The 18,370-nt window shown below is 39.3% G+C and overlaps 1 protein-coding gene across 5 annotated transcripts in view; it reads left to right on the top strand.

Annotated features, from left to right (window-relative positions):
• Positions 1–18,370, top strand: part of DIAPH2 (diaphanous related formin 2) — a 947,390-nt gene that overhangs the window by 760,913 nt on the left and 168,107 nt on the right. The gene's annotated exons all lie outside the window — the stretch shown is intronic.

Below are 18,370 nucleotides of genomic sequence, written 5' to 3'. Positions count from 1 at the left end.
GAACACCCCGAAGACACATAATTGTCAGATTCACCAAGGTTGAAATGAAGGAAAAAATGTTAAGGGCAGCCAGAGAGAAAGATCGGGTCACCCACAAAGGGAAGCCCATCAGACTAACAGCAGATCTCTCGGCAGAAACTCTACAAGCCAGAAGAGAGTGAGGGCCAATATTCAGCATTCTTAAAGGAAAGAATTTTCAACCCATAATTTCATATCCAGCCAAACTAAGCTTCATAAGTGAAGGAGAAATAAAATCCTTTACAGACAGACAAATGCTGAGAGATTTTGTCACTGCCAGGCCTACCTTACAAGAGCTCCTGAAGGAAGCACTAAACATGGAAAGGAACAACCGGTACCAGCCACTGCAAAAATATGCCAAATTGTAAAAACCATCGATGTTAGGAAGAAACTGCATCAACTAACGGGCAAAATAACCAGCAAACATCATAATGACAGGATCAAATTCACACATAACAATATTAACCTTAAATACAAATGGACTAAAGGCCCCAATTAAAAGACACAGACTGGCAAATTGGATAAAGAGTCAAGACCCATCAGTGTGCTATGTTCAGGAGACACATCTCATGTGCAGACACACATAGGCTCAAAATAAAGGGATGGAGGAAGATCTACCAAGCAAATGGAAAACAAGAAAAAGCAAGGGTTGCAATCCTAGTCTCTGATAAAACAGACTTTAAACCAACAAAGATCAAAAGAGACAAAGAAGGCCATTACATAATGGTAAAGGGATCAATTCAACAAGAAGAGCGAACTACCCTAAATATATATGTACCCAATACAGGAGCACCCAGATTCATAAAGCAAGTCCTTAGAGACCTACAAAGAGACTTAGACTCCCACACAGTAATAATGGGAGACTTTAACACCCCGCTGTCAATATTAGACAGATCAATGAGACAAAAAGTTAACAAGGATATCCAGGAATTGAACTCAGCTCTGCACCAAGCGGACCCAATAGACATCTACAGTACTCTCCACCCAAAATCAACGGAATATACATTCTTCTCAGCACCACATCGTACTTATTCCAAAATCGACCACATCGTTGGAAGTAAAGCACTCCTCAGCAAATGTAAAAGAACAGAAATTACAAGAAACTATCTCTCAGACCACAGGGCAATCAAATTAGTACTCAGGATTAAGAAACTCACTCAAAACCGCTCAACTACATAGAAACTGAACAACCTGCTCCTGAATGACTACTGGGTACATAACGAAATGAAGGCAGAGATAAAGATTCTTTGAAACCAATGAGAACAAAGACACAGTGTACCAGAATCTCTGGGACACATTTAAAGCAGTATGTAGAGGGAAATTTATAGCACTAAATTCCCAGAAGAGAAAGCAGGAAAGATCTAAAATCAACACCCCAACATCACAATTAAAAGAACTATACAAGCAAGAGCAAACAAATTCAAAAGCTAGCCGAAGGCAAGAAATTACTAATTTCAGAGCAGAACTGAAGGAGATGGAGACACAAAAAACCCTTCAAAAACATTAGTGAATCCAGGGGTTGGTTTTTTGAAAAGACCAACAAAATTGATAGACCACTAGCAAGACTAATAAAGAAGAAAAGAGAGAGGAATCAAATGGATGCAATAAAAATTGATAAAGGGGATATCACCACCGATCCCACAGAAATACAAACTACCATCAGAGAATACTATAAACACCTCTACGCAAATAAACTACAAAATCTAGAAAAAATGGATAAATTCCTGGACACGTATACCCTCCCAAGACTAAACCAGAAAGAAGTTGAATCTCTGAATAGACCAATAATAGGCTCTGAAATTGACGCAATCATTAATAGCCTACCAACCAAAAAACGGTTCAGGACCAGACAGATTCACAGCTGAATTCTACCAGAGGTACATTCCTTCTGAAACTATTCCAATCAATAGAAAAAGAGGGAATCCTCCATAACTCATTTTATGATGCCAGCATCATCCTGATACCAAAGCCTGGCAGAGACACAACAAGAAAAGAGAATTTTAGACCAATATCCCTGATGAACATTGATGTGAAAATCCTCAGTAAAATACTGGCAAACTGAATCCAGCAGCACATCAAAAAGCTTATCCACCACGATCAAGTTGGCTTCATCCCTGGAATGCAAGGCTGGTTCAACATACGCAAATCAATAAACGTAATCCATCACATAAACTGAACCAATGACAAAAACCACATGATTATGTCAATGGATGCAGAAAAGGCCTTTGACAAAATTCAACAGCCCTTCATGCTAAAAACGCTCAATAAACTAGGTATTGATGGGACATATCTCAAAATAATAAGAGCTATTTATGACAAACCCACAGCCAATATCATACTGAATGGACAATCTGGAAGCATTCCCTTTGAAAACTGGCACAAGACAGGGATGCCCTCTCTCACCACTCCTATTCAACATAGTGTTGGAATCTCTGGCCAGGGTGATCAGAAAAGAGAAAGAAATAAAGGGTATTCAATTAGGAAAAGAGGAAGTCAAATTGTCCCCGTTTGCAGATGACACAATTGTATATTCAGAAAACCCCATCATCTCACCCCAAAGTCTCCATAAGCCGATAATCAACTTCAGCAAAGTCTCAGGATACAAAATCAATGTGCAAAACTCACAAGCATTCCTCTACAACAATAACAGGCAGTCAAATTATGCGTGAACTTCCATTCACAATGGCTACAAAGAGAATAAAATACCTAGGAATCCAACTTACAAGGAGAATCCTTTCCTCAAGAGAATCCTCTCTTCAAGGAGAACTACAAACCACTGCTCAGCGAAATAGAAGAGGACACAAACAAATGGAAGAATATTCCATGCTCATGGATAGGAAGAATCAATATCATGAAAATGGCCATATTGCCCAAGGTAATTTATAGATTCAATGCCATCCCCATCAAGCTACCAATGACTTTCTTCACAGAATTGGAAAAAACTACTTTAAAGTTCATATGGAACCAAAAAAGAGCCCGCATTGCCAAGACATTCCTAAGCCAAAAGAACAAAGCTGGAGGCATCACGCTACCTGACTTCAAACTATACTACAAGTCTACAGTAACCAAAACAGCATGGTAATGGTACCAAAACAGAGAGATAGTCCAGTGGAACAGAACAGAGGCCTCAGAAATAAGACCACACATCTACAGCCATCTGATCTTTGACAAACCTGACAGAAACAAAAAATGGGGAAAGGATTCCCTATTTTAATAAATGGTGCTGGGAAAATTGGCTAGCCACATGTAGAAAGCTGAAAGTAGATCCCTTCCTTATCCCTTATACAAAAATAATTCAAGATGGATTAAAGATTTAAATGTTAGACCTAAAACCATAAAAACCCTAGAAGAAAACCTAGGCAATACCATTCAGGACATAGGCATGAGCAAAGACTTCATGACTAAAACACCAAAAGCAATGGCAACAAAAGCCAAAATAGACAAATGGGATCTAATTAAACCAAAGAGCTTTTGCACAGCAAAAGAAACTACCACCTAGGCCGGGCACAGTGGCTCACGCCTGTAATCCCAGCACTTTGGGAGGCCGAGCGGGTGGGTCACCTGAGGTCGGGAGTTCGAGACCAGCCTGACCAACATGGAGAAACCCCGTCTCTACTACAAATACAAAATTAGCTGGGCCTGGTGGCACATGCCTATAATCCCAGCTACTAGGGAGGCTGAGGCAGGAGAATTGCTTGAACCTGGGAGGCGGAGGTTGTGGTGAGCCGAGATCGTGCCATTGCACTCCAGCCTGGGCAACAAGAGTGAAACTCCGCCTCAAAAAAAAAAAAAAAAAAAAGAAACTACCACCAGAGTGAACAGGCAACCTACAGAATGGGAGAGAATTTTCACAATCTACCCATCTGACAAAGGGCTAATAGCCAGAATCTACAAAGAACTGAAATAGATTTACAAGAAAAAAACAACCCCATCAAAAAGTGGGCAAAGGATATGAACCAACAGTTCTCAAAGAAGACATTTATGCAGCTAACAGACACATGAAAAAATGCTCATCATCACTGGCCATCAGAGAAATGCAAATCAAAACCAAAATGAGATACCATCTCATGCCAGTTAGAACGGCGATCGTTATAAAGTCAGGAAACAACAGATGCTGGAGAGGATGTGGAGAAATAGGAACGCTTTTACATTGTTGGTGGGAGTGTAAACTAATTCAACCATTGTGGAAGACAGTGTGGCAATTCCTCAAGGATTTAGTACTACAAATACCATTTGACCCAGCCATCCCATTACTGGGTATATACCCAAAGGATTATAAATCATGCTGCTATAAAGACACATGCGCACATATGTTATTTGCAGCACTATTCCCAATAGCAAAAACTTGGAACCAACCCAAATGTCCATCAATGGTAGACTGGATTAAGAAAATGTGGCACATATACACCATGAAATAGTATGTAGTCATAAAAAAGGATGAGTTATTGTCCTTTGCAGGGGCATGGATAGTTTGTCATTCTGAGCAAACTATCACAGGAACAGAAAACCAAACACCGCATGTTCTCACTCATAGGTAGGAATTGAACAGTGAGAACACCTGGACACAGGGCAGGGAACATCACACATGGGTGTGTGTCGTGGGGTGGGGGGAGGGGGGAGGGATAGCATTAGGAGAAATACCTAATGTAAATGACGAGTTAATGGGTGCAGCAAACCAATGTGCCACATGTATACCTATGTAACAAACCTGCATGTTGTGCACGTGTACCCTAGAACTTAAAGTATAATTAAGAAACAAAAAAATAGTGAGGTTGTGAATTAAAGCATCACCACCATGGACAGGAACTAGAAGCTTTCAAACTGAGATAACTTCCCAGAATCCAAGAAAGCAGTGTCCATAGACTATCCAGTGACACCTTGGTCTGTTTTCTAAATAATTATCTTTCAGCAGCTTGTTTCAGTTTTATCAACAGACAGCAGTAAGACTGCTAGGAGCACAAATATATTCTAGTTAATTGAGAAAGAATCCAGAGTCAGACTGGCTCTTTCCTGGAGCAGATTATTGAACTCCCCTTAAGAAATTATTCAGGAATTTAGATCAAGGCTTAAAGGTAAATCCTTCCCTCTTCCATCTTGTTACATCAATGTAAATTACAATATTGAGTTACAATAATCCATATCAGAAGTATATACCTTCAGCTGTTTTTCTGAAGCTAGTGACAAGAGATAGTCTTTTATACATTGCTGACCATGTTTTGTACCATGTCATCCTCTACTACTTTCATATTGGACAAGAGATTGATTCTTGACCCAAGGACAGCCTACTTTGGCTGCTCTACTTTGTAACAGATAGCCTGTAATGTACACCTCTCCCAAAAAGCTATTCTGTGCTGGTTGAATCAATTGGATCGTTTTTCTTGGGGAGTTTGGACTCAAAGACACATAGATGGAAAATTAGTTGGTAAATGGCAGACGAGAAAATTAAAACAGATACTAAGAGCAGGTGTACATGGGTAGAGCTCATGAGTACGGGAGAATGGACATCAAGATACTAAAGTAGTAACATTAATGAGTCACTAGGACTGTTGTGCCTGGAGGGAGAGTTGTGGTTATATCTTGAATGATGCTTGAGGTCTTTGAGGCCTGACCATGCAGCTGCTGAAACCTATTTCCTTTTCCTCTTTACTTCTGCATATATCCTTATACTAACCCCTCATCTTTGTTTCTTGCAAGCCATATAGCATGTTTATCAAAAGGGTTATAGCAGTAGCCAATTAAGTAACAGACACTCCCTCTTTTCCTTTTCTTCTTCCCTGCCCCAAGCCACTAGTGGATCTAATTTCTCTAAGGAAAAAGAGGGGCAAGGGAAGTGAGTGGTGCTACCCATTTGCCCCTTCAGGTACCTGGGTCCAAAAGACAAACCAGCAATGGAGGAGGGAAACACTTTGAAGCATATGTAAGATTAATAATTAAACTACAGGGCCGGGCGCGGTGCCTCAAGCCTGTAATCCCAGCACTTTGGGAGGCCGAGACGGGCGGATCACGAGGTCAGGAGATCGAAACCATCCTGGCTAACACGGTGAAACCCTGTCTCTACTAAAAAATACAAAAAAACTAGCCGGGCGAGGTGGCGGGCGCCTGTAGTCCCAGCTACTCCGGAGGCTGAGGCAGGAGAATAGCGTGAATCCGGGAGGCGGAGCTTGCAGTGAGCTGAGATCCGGCCACTGCACTCCAGCCTTGGCGACAAAGCAAGACTCCGTCTCAAAAAAAAAAAAAAAAAAAAAAAAAATTAAACTACAACCAGAAAGTTATGGAATCTTCCCAAGATGTTATTACAGGACTTGAAAGGAAGATTTGGCATTGCGTGTCTGGGAGCAATGGTGAAGAAAAAACAAAAAACAATTTTATGTTCATACCCTCACTGAGGTGAGACTTCTCAATAAACTAGTTATTAATAGTTATACATGCCTTTTTGAAACTACTTTTGCTGTTTTAAAAAAGCAAAAATATGTAATATCATCATATAAAAGAAAAGGATGATACGCTTCTCAATTTGAAATGGGTGGTTGTAAGAAGGACACATAAGTTTGCAGCAGTGTGTGTTCAAAAAATAAGGTGATCAGACACACACACACACACACGCACGAGATTTATTGTACTTTAAAAATAATGAACACCGGATCACCTGAGGTCAGGAGTTTGAGACCAGCTTGACCAACATGGCAAAACCCCGTCTCTGCTAAAAATACAAAAATTAGCCTGGACATGGTGTCACATGCCTGTAATCCCAGCTACTTGGGAGGCTGAGGCAGGAGAATCACTTGAACCCAGGAGGCTCAGGCCACAGTGAGCAGAGATTGCGTGACTGCACTCCAGCCTGGGTGACAGAGCAGGACTCTGTCTCAAAAAAATAATAAATAAAAATAAACAGTTTAGTTCCTGTGCAAAAAATAGAATAAAGTTGTTATAGTAGCCCCCACTTATCTGAGAAGAATACACTCCAAGACCCGCCCCCCCATCCTCCCAGCCCCAGTGGATGCCTGAACCCTATATACAATGTTTTGTTTTTTTCCCTATACATACATACCTATGATAAAGTTTAATTTATAAATTAGGCACAGTAAGTGATTAGCAACAACAATAATGAAATAAAACAATTCAGTAAAATAAGGGTTACTTGAAAACAACTACCATGATACCACGACAGTTATCTGATCACTGAGATGGCTGCTAACTGACTCCTGGGCAAGGAGCATCTGTAGCAAGGAGACACTGAACAAAGGGCACCATGCTACTCAGAAAGGCATGCAATTTAAAATGTATGAATTGTTTGTTTCTGGAATTTTCCATGGAATCTTTTCAGACCATAGTTGACTGTGGGTAACTGAAGCCATGGAAATTGAAACTGTGGATAAGGTAGGGACTACTGTTTTGCCTTCCTGCAGTTATGCAAGAAGTTGGCAGGGGAATTGATTCGTTATTTAATTTGATAATGAAAAAAGAAGAATACTAGGATTCAAAAGTTGAATTACCAAATGATGAATTTGTCAACTCATTCCCTGCACTCCAAGTATCAGCAAATTAAGAGTTCCAGTTCCCTCATTTGCCACATTTTTATACTCGGTGGGCTGCCATTACTGTTCTCATGTGTCACTTTTGTTAGTTACCTGACTGCACTCTCATGAGGACAGTTCTTGAAAAGCTGCTTCCATCCCACACTTGCTTTGTGCCTGTGCTTGGCACTGAAGAAGACACAGATACACATTTGACCTCATGATGGTCCTCTGGAAGCCAAATGATTCCTTTCCCTCTCCCCTTCCTGACTAGGCTTGTGTTTCTGTGTCTTATGAAGATGGTTAGCTATATTTTATGGTGTTATATTCTTAGATGGCAATCTAGTTGAAATCCATAAGAAAGGAGCTAGGTCTTTTGTAGAGAAGCTGAATTTATTCAGTGTTATTCAGAGGTAGTCTCAGACAGCAAAGCAAAACTTGAAAAGCAGATTTCCCCCTGGCTTTTGAAAAACTTCTCTTCTCTTTTTTGTGACTGTTCTTTGGGAATTGGACTTTATGGGCTCTAAAATGTAAATTCAGAAAGAATGAATGTGTAATTATTGCTTCATTATCTTGTGTCATTCTTGGCTTGGCTCTCCAAGTGGAAGCATTTCAATTGCAAGTAGACTTATATTGAATGCTGATGTTCTTTCTTGTCTTCCACCTGTGATGAGGCCTTGTTTTACTGATGTGGCTGGCCCTTGCCAAGGTCCTTCAGCACCTCAAAAGCAGATTGTGAGATCCACACATATCTGCACCTAGCATGATTTTTTTTTTTTTTTTTTTAAGACACAGCATCTCACTATGTTGACCCACACTGGTCTTGAACTCTTGAACTCAAGAGATCCTCCCACTTCGACCTCCTGAGTAGAGAAGGCTACAGGTGCGCACCACCACACCCAGCAATTAGCATGGTTTTGTCGTTGGCGGTATATGCTCTAGAGCAGGAGTTGGCAAACATTTTCTGTAAAGTGCCACGAAGTAAATATTTTAGGCTTTGTGAGCCATAAGGTCTCTTATTGCAACAGCTCAACTCTGCTGCTGTGGCATTAACACAGCTATAAGCAAAACATAATGAATGATCTTGTCTGTGTTTCCGTAAACATAGAGACTAAAATTTGAATTTTGTGAAATTGTTATGTAGCGCAAAATATTATTCTTTTTAAAATGTGAAAATCATCCTTAGCACATCAGCTGTTAAAAAACAGCCGGTAGGCTGGATTCAATCACAAGAAATGTAGTCTGACTTCCTCTACTAAAGGCATCTCAGGGTCCTAATACTGATTCTGTCACTTCACAACTATGTGACCTTGAACAAGTTAATTCACCCAAATTACCCTCAGTTTCTTTACCTGGCCAATAAAATAGGTTGGTGTGGAAATTTCAATATAAATCTCTTCGAACACTGCCTGCCGTATAGTAAGCATTCAATAAATGGTAGGTATTATTAATATTCCTACCTCCAAAAACATCTTTGTTTTATCTTTTCAGAGATTAAACTCAGAGTACTTTGGTACGTGGTTTTGAATTGAGTTAGGTTTGTATTTCAAAGTTTGTTTTTTGCTTACTTTTCCCTTCACAAGCCTTCCATGCCCTTAGTAAATGATTGATTCCGATAAGACACACAGAGTATTTCAAAGGTCTCTTTGAAATATTAATTATTTAAAATATCGAATGTGAGATTTTTTTTCCAGAGGCATAAACAGTGGTTTTTCTGGTAAGTGTTAACCTTCAGGTTTATTGGGTGCTTGTTTGTTTATAGAATGTGTAATTTTCATCTCTCAATCTTCTAGCATATAGGTAGCTGGGAAAACATGAATACGCATAAACTTTTTTTTAACCACCATTTGCTATCAAACTCTCTTTTGCAAAGTGTCAAAAGGTGCTTTTGGCTGAAATTTTCTTCACTGAAACTCTACCATTAGAAATAACAAGCTTCTCTTCAAGATATACATACATTAGGGAAAGTTAACTCACCAATTCAGTTCCCCTAACAAACTTTTAGGTAACACCTACCATGTAGACATTTTGGGAGAAATCGCTTCATCCATCCTTCATCATTTATCAGTTTGGGGTATAATATCCACTTATGACCCCTCATACAGTATTTATTCCATGACCAAATGTATCTAAAACATTAATTTTAAAAGTATTTAGGAAGAGTAGTATTCACTATGAAGTTTACCTGGGATTTGGTGATTTACCTCACTATAGGAAACTGTTAATTACCTGTTCTGGCAAGGAGATGAGATAATAGAATGAATGAACTCTCTAACCGACATTTTCCCCTATGGTTTTAACTTTAGTTGCTCTGAGATTAATTTTCTTTTTGGTGGATACCACTGTGCAAGGCCTCAACCTGGGAATGTAATGTTTTTCTGTTTTGTTTTACAAACTTTCAACTACTGCATAATGTAATTACTACACTGCCCCTAGCTCATCCTGTGGATTCTGGTAATTTCTTCTAAGCTCCTGTGTCCTCTTTTCCATCTTGAAAGTTTTCTTCTTTTGAATAAGAGCATCTGCCTTCATTATTTTCCATAGAACTTTATACTTTCTATTTATGCCCTCTTCTAATCTCTTTGGAATATCTTGATTTTGTTAAACACTTTCTGGCTGTAAATAACTTCATAGACTATTATCTTAGTTACCATCTGTTGATTTTCCAAGTCACCATTAACTCCATTCTCCACTCACTTCCAATTAAACCACAAACTAACAAAAACCTCCTGTCGGCTAGAGGCTTCCTAGGTGCTTGTGGACTGAAATATAAGTTGCTTAGGCTTTTATGATGACTGTTGACACAGTGCTTTGCCAAATGGTTTGATTTCTCTAATTTCTGACTCATTTATGGTTTTACTATTATTCTTACTGATAGATATTAAGGGCTTGCAGAGCAATGTGTTATTTTCACCATATCGTGGTAACCTTTTACTTAGTCTTTATTATCTCCTATTGTTTCATGTTAAATTCTAAGTTATTTGTCAGCCCTGGGCCTTCATGTTTGTTAGATCTCAGAGAAGGAGTTTTTGTTTTCCTCTTCTTTAATAAATGAGCAGTCTTCCAATTTTGCATTATCTACAAATCTGTATATCTTGCAGCACGTTCTTAATCTGGACCATGATAAATACTGTGAAAAAGATTGAATCTAGCACTAGTTTTTCTTGCGCTCCACTTGTCATCGCCTCTTATGCTGTCAACTTCCATTTACTACTGCTGATGACCTTGCTCACAAAACAATTCTACATTTCTATCTATTCTTTTACCATAATGACCAAATTGATCATCCGACTTTGCCTAGAGTTCCATGCAGAATAATATTTGTCACTGCAAATTAAATTGTATTTATCACATAATTGATTTCTCTCCTAATCTGGTCCATTTCACATACTACCGTGAGGCTGATCTTAAATGCCACCTTTGTCACATCACTGTCCTGTTGAAGATCAATCAGTAGGTTTTTAGAGTCCATTGAAGCACATTCAAGTTTCTTAAAATGATATCCAAGCTCCTTTAGAACTTTGCTCTGATCTTACCTATCCAACTGTAACTCCCGTATCTTTCATCTCTATTTCTCCTCTCATGCTTTATCGTGGATACCATCCATATTTTATTTCAGGTGGCTATACTGATTCAAAATGGCCTCAACTCTTTTTACCCCCTTGAAATTATGTGCTATGAATAGGCAAAACTAATATATGATGATAGATATTCAGACATATGTTTCCTCTGAGTGGTAGGGGCCAAAGAGAATTTTCTGGCGAGATGGAAATGTTCAATATCATGATTGTGGTGGTAGTTACATGGATGTATGCATTTTTCAAGACTCTTCAAACTGTACAATTAGTATCTTTCCATTTCAACATTTGTAAATTTACACACACACACACAGAGTGCACATGTATGTGCACTAGGAGTTCAGATATTTAGATTTATCTGTGAACCAGTATGGTCTGTTTTTTGTTTGTTTTTTTTTTTAATCTGCTTTTGTGTCTTTTACATGAAATTATAATACCTAAAGTGCTCTAGAAATTTAATGTTTTCAGAGACTTAAGTCCTATTTCTTCCATGAAATCTTCCCCAACTCCTCAAACCCACAGAAAGCATAGTTTTATTTTTAAAAATGATTTCATGTGTGCAAGTATTATCTCACATGGAAGGGTCCTACTTTCAGTAAGAAGCCTTTTGCTTCTATGGGATCATTTAACAGTGATTGGTTCATGGCAACTTTTTTCAACTTTGAGCAGCTCAACTTTTGCAGAAAACTTTAATTATACAATCGAGAATTCAAGGAGGCTATAACAGTGAATTAAAACCATTATGCCTGGGTTGTTAAGATTTTAAGGAATGATTTTTATAGTATTGGCTTTACTTTAGTAATTTTCAAGGTGTGATAAACTGGAATAGGGTCTTAGGGAATGAGAGAGTCCAGGGCACTTGGTGCTTGAGTTCCTAGAGGCATAAGGGCTATTCTAATTAATAATGTTTGATAAAAAGGAAGGAGAGCACAGAGTAGTTTGAAAAACTATGAAGAGTCAGAGATTTTGCCCTACTTGCATGCCAACAAGTTAGCCGGCTGCAGTTTCAGCGATGCTGGCAGAACACACAAGACTCCTGGGTCAGAGACACAACTCTGTTATTCATGATACAGCAAGCAATGTGAGCTTCACGTTCACATTGTTTTCCTCTGCCCTCCAACTCCCAGAGTTGGAAAGCAAACCTAGACCAGGGTTGCGAAGGCAAACCTAGGTGGATGCTGCACTCATGGTGGGTTTGTGTCATTGCTGAGGAATCCCATGCTTAGGGAACCCAAATCTTTTATGATGGACTGAACACAAACCTGCCTGACATTTGTCCTAGAGGGAGATATAACCTGTCTGCAAAGCAAATGAACGTGTTGTCTTCTCTAGAGGAAGACACTGTATCTTCCAAGGTTGTTTTCTGTAAAAACATCCTTGAAAAGATAGTACAGAAAGGCCATCAGTGCCTCTATTCAGAAAATGTGCAGAAATGTGAGAAACCCATAGAGAATTGTCTGTAAGTATGTGCTAGGCAACAGAGAATAGGCTTGCACAAAGGTATTAGAGGTAATTAATTTACCTAGTGCTAATTGTAATCTGTATCGTCTCCAAACCCTTTTGTGAAAATTAAGACAACACAACACAAGTAAATGCTGATACTGAAAATTAAGCAGCAGGCATTCGGCATCTAACTAAATGACAAATACTGTGGGAAACATGAAAAAGAAGGTACAACCCATGCCTTTTATTTGATCTGATGATAAGTAGCTCATGCAAAGCCCACAGACTGCATGCAGCCCACCTAACTCCTTAGTGATATCTGTGACTTTCAGGCTGATTAGAAAGTTTCTTCTAAAGTGTTACCTCTCAGATGTGCCCATATGTTATCATTTTAGTAGCTAAAAGCATTACCAAATTTTCCCTTGATATTCTTTCACTCAGTTAAATAGGTATTGTACGTTGTAAAAAACACATTTTTTTGCACATGTGTCCAATAAAGTTTTTGTCTTTTTTAGTGAAATAAATACATAAACAATTTTTTTTCTTGAAGTTGAACTCGTAGACCAAAAAAACCTACTCACTACTAATTACATCTAAGTAAGAATTAATGGTTCTATGAACTTGGAAATTCTAAGTGAGCTGTCAACCTCAAATTAAATCACATACAAAATTTCACTGAAATCCATTCAAAATGAAGAATAACTTCTTTCAAAGGATCATGTTGACTCCCATTTTGTTTTAGGAAGACTAACTGAAATATAATCAATCCTATGATTATATTCATAAAACCTTGATTCAGTAAGGTTAGACATTTTACGAAAAACATTCGGCTTCTTTGAAACTTATCATGGAGCAAAAGAAAAAGTAATGGGGGACTGAAGCTTGCATTTCTTTCCTTTAATACATCAGTGATATTTACAAAGAATTTTTTTTTAGCATAACTATTTAGCATATGTATTCTCACAAAGGACAATATTACCTCAAAAGGGATGAATACTGGTTCTTGGGAATGTGGGTGGAAAAATATCTTAGATATTGCAATGGTTTGTAGCCTTCCAAAGGACCGCAGTACATAAACAGATGTACAAGATATCTATGGCATTAAATGTTAACAGTAGGGGGCGTTAGAAAAAATATCTAAAAGGACTCCTGGTGGGAGGAAGACGATAATGAAAAAAGGTTGAGAGACACTGATCTAGCATAATATTCTGACAAGTATAGTGAGGTGGCAACTACTAAATTAAGCAAAGGTATTTATTTTTAATTCCTCTTGACTTTATTTATTTTGAGACAGGGTCTCACTCTGTCACCCAGACTGGAGTGCAGTGACACGCTCATGGCTCACTGCAACCCCAACCTCCCAGGCTCATGTGACCCTCCCACCCCAGCCTCCTGAGTAGCTGGGACTATACAATGCACACGCCACCACACCCAGCTATTTTTTTTTTTTTTTGTATGTGTATTTTTTGTAAAGATGGGGTTTCACCATGTTGTTCAGGTCAGTCTCGAACTCCTGAGCTCAAGTGATCCTCCCACCTCGGCCTCCCAAAGTGCTGGGATTACAGGCGTGAGCCACCGTGCCCAGCCTCCTCTCAACTTTTTGTCATATTTGTTTTTCCATCTTTTTATCTAATTACAATATAATAGCATTAAATAATTTTAATAAAACAATATAATGTTATACATTTTTTATGTTTGCATATTATTTAGGTAAATCATAAATTTTTTTCAGTACTTTGCATATATTTACTTTTCTACATAGTCTTTATAATTATCATTTTTGTAAGGATACATAAAATTTCACTTGTGCTGTCGTCCTCGCCTTCTTGTACTTACATATCTCTAAAATTCCTTCCCTGTCTTCTTTACAATTCTGCTTCTCCTGACTGCCTATTAAAAGTTGGGTTTCTCTGATTCTGGGGAGGGGATTAGGAAGACATTAGTCAAAAGACACACAATTTTAGTTGGACAAGAGGAATAAGCTCAAGAGATCGATTGTACATCATGGTAACTGTAGTTAATAACAATATGTTGTGTATTCAAAAATTGCTCAGAGATTTTAAGTAATCTGACTATGAAAAAATGGCGACATATGTTAAATAGCTTGATTTAGTCATTCCACAATGTGTATGTATATTGAAACATCATGGTGGGGTACGGTGGCTCATGCCTGTAATCCCAGCACTTTGGGAGGCTGAGGTTGGCTGATCACTTGCGGTCAGGAGTTTGAGACCAGCCTGGCCAACGTGGTGAAACCTCGTTTCCACTAAAAATACAAAAAAAAAAAAATTAGCTGGGCATGGTGGTGCACACTGTAATCCCAGCTACTTGGGAGGCTGAGGCAGGAGAATCGCTTGAACTCGGGAGGTGGAGGTTGCAGTGAGTCTCGATTACACCACTGTGCTCCAACCTCAGCAACAGAGGGAGACTCTGTCTCAAAAAAAAAAAAAGAAAGAAAGAAAAAGAAACCACATCATATACTGGGTGTGTGTGTATGTATAAAATTTTTACTTGTCAATTTAAAATTCTTAAATATTTTTTTAAAAGTTGAGGTTCTTTGGAATTGCATCTTCTATTCTCTCCTTCTTCTAATATACTTTTTCAGGGTAGGTAATCTCATCCACCATCCAGTGACACCCAAATCTTTGACTCCAGCCCAGAGTTCACTCTTGCATTTCAGACCCACATTTCCAACTTCTTTTTCATTATTTCTACTTGTATATTCCTTAGACATATCAAATAGATCACATTTTCTCATACTTGTTTATCCCTGGTCATCTAAACTCCTCTCCTTAATCTCACCCTCCTTCTCCTGCCAGCTAAGTCCTATTGATTGTATTAATGCCTTCAAAATATCCATCCCTTCCATTCACTTTGCTCTCTGGTTAGTTCAGACTATGTGTTATTTAGACAATTACGCTATGCAATTAAAAATTTCCCTGCCTTTTTGTTTTTTTTTGAGTTGGAGTTTCGCTCTGTCACCCAGGCTGGATGGAGTGCAGTGGCGTGATCTCAGCTCACCGCAGCCTCCGCCTCCCAGGTTCAAGTGATTCTCCTGTCTCAACCTCCCAAGTAGCTGGGATTACAGGCGCCTGCCACCATGCCTGGCTAATTTTTTTTTATTTTTAGTAGGGACGGGGGTTTCACCACGTTGGTCAGGCTGGTCTTGAACTCCTGACCTCAAGTGATTCTCCCGCTTCAGCCTCCCAAAGTGCTGGGATTACAGGTGTAAGCCACTGTGCCCTGCCAAAATTCCCCTGCCTTTTGTCTTGCCATCCTCTGAGTCATTCTCCACAATGCTATCCAACAAGTCTTTCTAAAGAGTAAATCTGATGGGGTCACTTCCTATTGTTTATAGTTGATATGCCCAGTACAGTAGCCACCATCTGCATGTGGCTATTGAGTGCCTGAAATGTAACTAATCTGAATTGACATGTGCAGAAGTAAATATGTACTAGATTTCTAAGAGTTAGTCTGATAAGAAGAATGTAAAATACATCATTTTGAAAATACATTTGGCTGAATGTTTACTTAATGTATTAAAAATTAATTTGGCCAGGTGAGGTAGCTCACACCTGAAATCCCAGTACTTTGGGAGGCTGAGGCAGGCAGATCACCTGAGGTCAGGAGTTCGAGACCAGCCTGGCCAACATGGTAAGACCCTGTCTCTACTAAAAATACAAAAATTAGCTGGGCGTGGTGGCGGGCGCCTGTAATCCCAGCTACTTGGGAGGCTGAGGCAGGAGAATTGCTTGAACCCAGGAGACGGAGGTTGTAGTGAGCAGAGATCACGCCACTGCACTCCAGCCTGGGCAACAGAGCGAGACTCTGGCTCAAAAAGAAAAAAAAAAAATCAATTTTACCTTTTTTTATTTTTTTAGTATTACTACTAGACTATTTAGCATTATTGATGTGGTTCACATTTATGGCCTGTATTTTATACTTAGTGAATACTGCCGGCTTATAGAATAGTGTTCAAGCCCCATATCATAGAATTTTCATCTTTCATCATCTGGCCACTAATGCCTAGTTCATTTCAACTTCTGCCAGCTATTGAGCAAAGAGGACTGGGCTTGGTATCAGACTGATCTGAGTTCATACCTGGGCCTCTCCACCACAGTTGAAAAACATACAGTACTTATCCCAGTGTGTTGTGAGGATTAAAATATCTAACAACTGTAAAGTGTCTATTGCATACGATTTAATTCTCCCAGGTACATTCTAGCCATACCAAACTACCTTCGGGTCTTCTTTTTTTTTCTATTGAAAAGAGCAGGCGATACTTCAGATGTGTCTGTGACCTTAATGATTTTTTTTTTTTTTTTTTTTTTTTTGAAGATGGAATCTCACTCTGTTGCCCAGGCTGGAGTGCAGCGGTACAATCTTGGCTCACTGTAACCTCTGCCTCCCAGGTTCAAGTTCAAATGATTCTCCTGCCTCAGCCTCCCGAGTGGCTGGGACTACAGGCGCCCACCACCACGCCTGGCTAATTTTTATATTTTTAGTAGAGTCTGGGTTTCACCATGTTGGTCAGGCTGATCTTGAACGGCTGACCTCAAGTGAGCCACCCACCTCGGCCTCCTAAAGTGCTAGGATTACGGGCAAGAGCCACCATGCGCCACCTCTTAATGAATGCTACGAGTACACTATCCCCCTTCCGTGTTTACTTAATGGGCTGTACTTCATTTTTCCTGTTTTCACCAAATATTAGACCTGAGAACCTCAGTGTTTCTCTTCATTTTTTTGTCATTCAATACCCCATCCTAGAGAGTTTATTTTAAAAGAATAAATTATTATAACATTGAAGAAGTCTCAAATCAAATGCAGAACATAATCAAAAAAGATTTTAGCTTGCTGTTATCCCATAAGAAAATGTATTTTCGGCTGGGTGCGATGGCTCATGCCTGTAATCCTGGTATTTGGGAGACCGAGGCGGGTGGATCACCTGAAGTCAGGAGTTCAAGACCAAGGCCTGACCAACATGGAGAAACCCCGTCTCTACTAAAAATAGAAAATCTAGCCGGGTGTGGTGGCGCATGCCTATAATCCCAGCTACTCGGGAGGCTGAGGCGGGAGAATCGCTTGAACCCCAGACACAGAGGTTGTGGTGAGCCGAGATCGCACCATTGCACTCCAGCTTGGGCAACAAGAGCAAAACTCAGTCTCAAACTAAAATAAAGTAAAATGTATTTTCATTTGTGATCTCATACCCCATAGTTAATTTTTTAAACAAAGTAGGATTTAGATTTAACTTTGGAGTAGCATCAGAAATAATGTCCTTTCCCTCTTCCCTCCTTCTTCTCTTAACCCTCTTGCCTGCAAATTGTCATCTACCTCAGACTCACACATTTAGCTACCCTCAAGGTAGCCACCTATTTGGGGTCCTTTTCATCAGCTAGGCCAGTTAGGAAGAGCAGGCTGAGCTCACTGGGAATTATGCACAGTGTAGTAGAGGCTTTCTGGCCATTGACACCTTGAGACAAACTCTAACAAGTCTTAGAAGTGTTTTTCATGGCCAGAGTTGTCAAAGATAGGAGGAGGGTAAAATGTTTTAAATGCTGTTTCTGTTAGGAATTTCCACGAACATCTTCTGAGCATCCCACTCATGGCTCCTTTAACAGTTCTTTCCCACAGGAAAAGTGTAGACACACAATAGCATTCTAAAAAGGAAGTGGGACTCTGGCTGATGTCTCTAAAAGTTAAAATGTGGCCTTTCAGATAATGTGGTCACCTTTTCTTTACACGGTGTCAGCATCTCAAAATGGTAAAGGATATGGATTAGGTAAGAATTGAATGCAAATGTGTTTTGCAAATAGT

The sequence above is a fragment of the Trachypithecus francoisi genome, unplaced genomic scaffold, assembly GCF_009764315.1.
Source record: "Trachypithecus francoisi isolate TF-2019V2 unplaced genomic scaffold, Tfra_2.0 Lachesis_group6, whole genome shotgun sequence".
NCBI classification, from domain to species: Eukaryota; Metazoa; Chordata; class Mammalia; order Primates; family Cercopithecidae; genus Trachypithecus; species Trachypithecus francoisi.
This window is presented reverse-complemented; position numbering and strand designations above follow the sequence as displayed.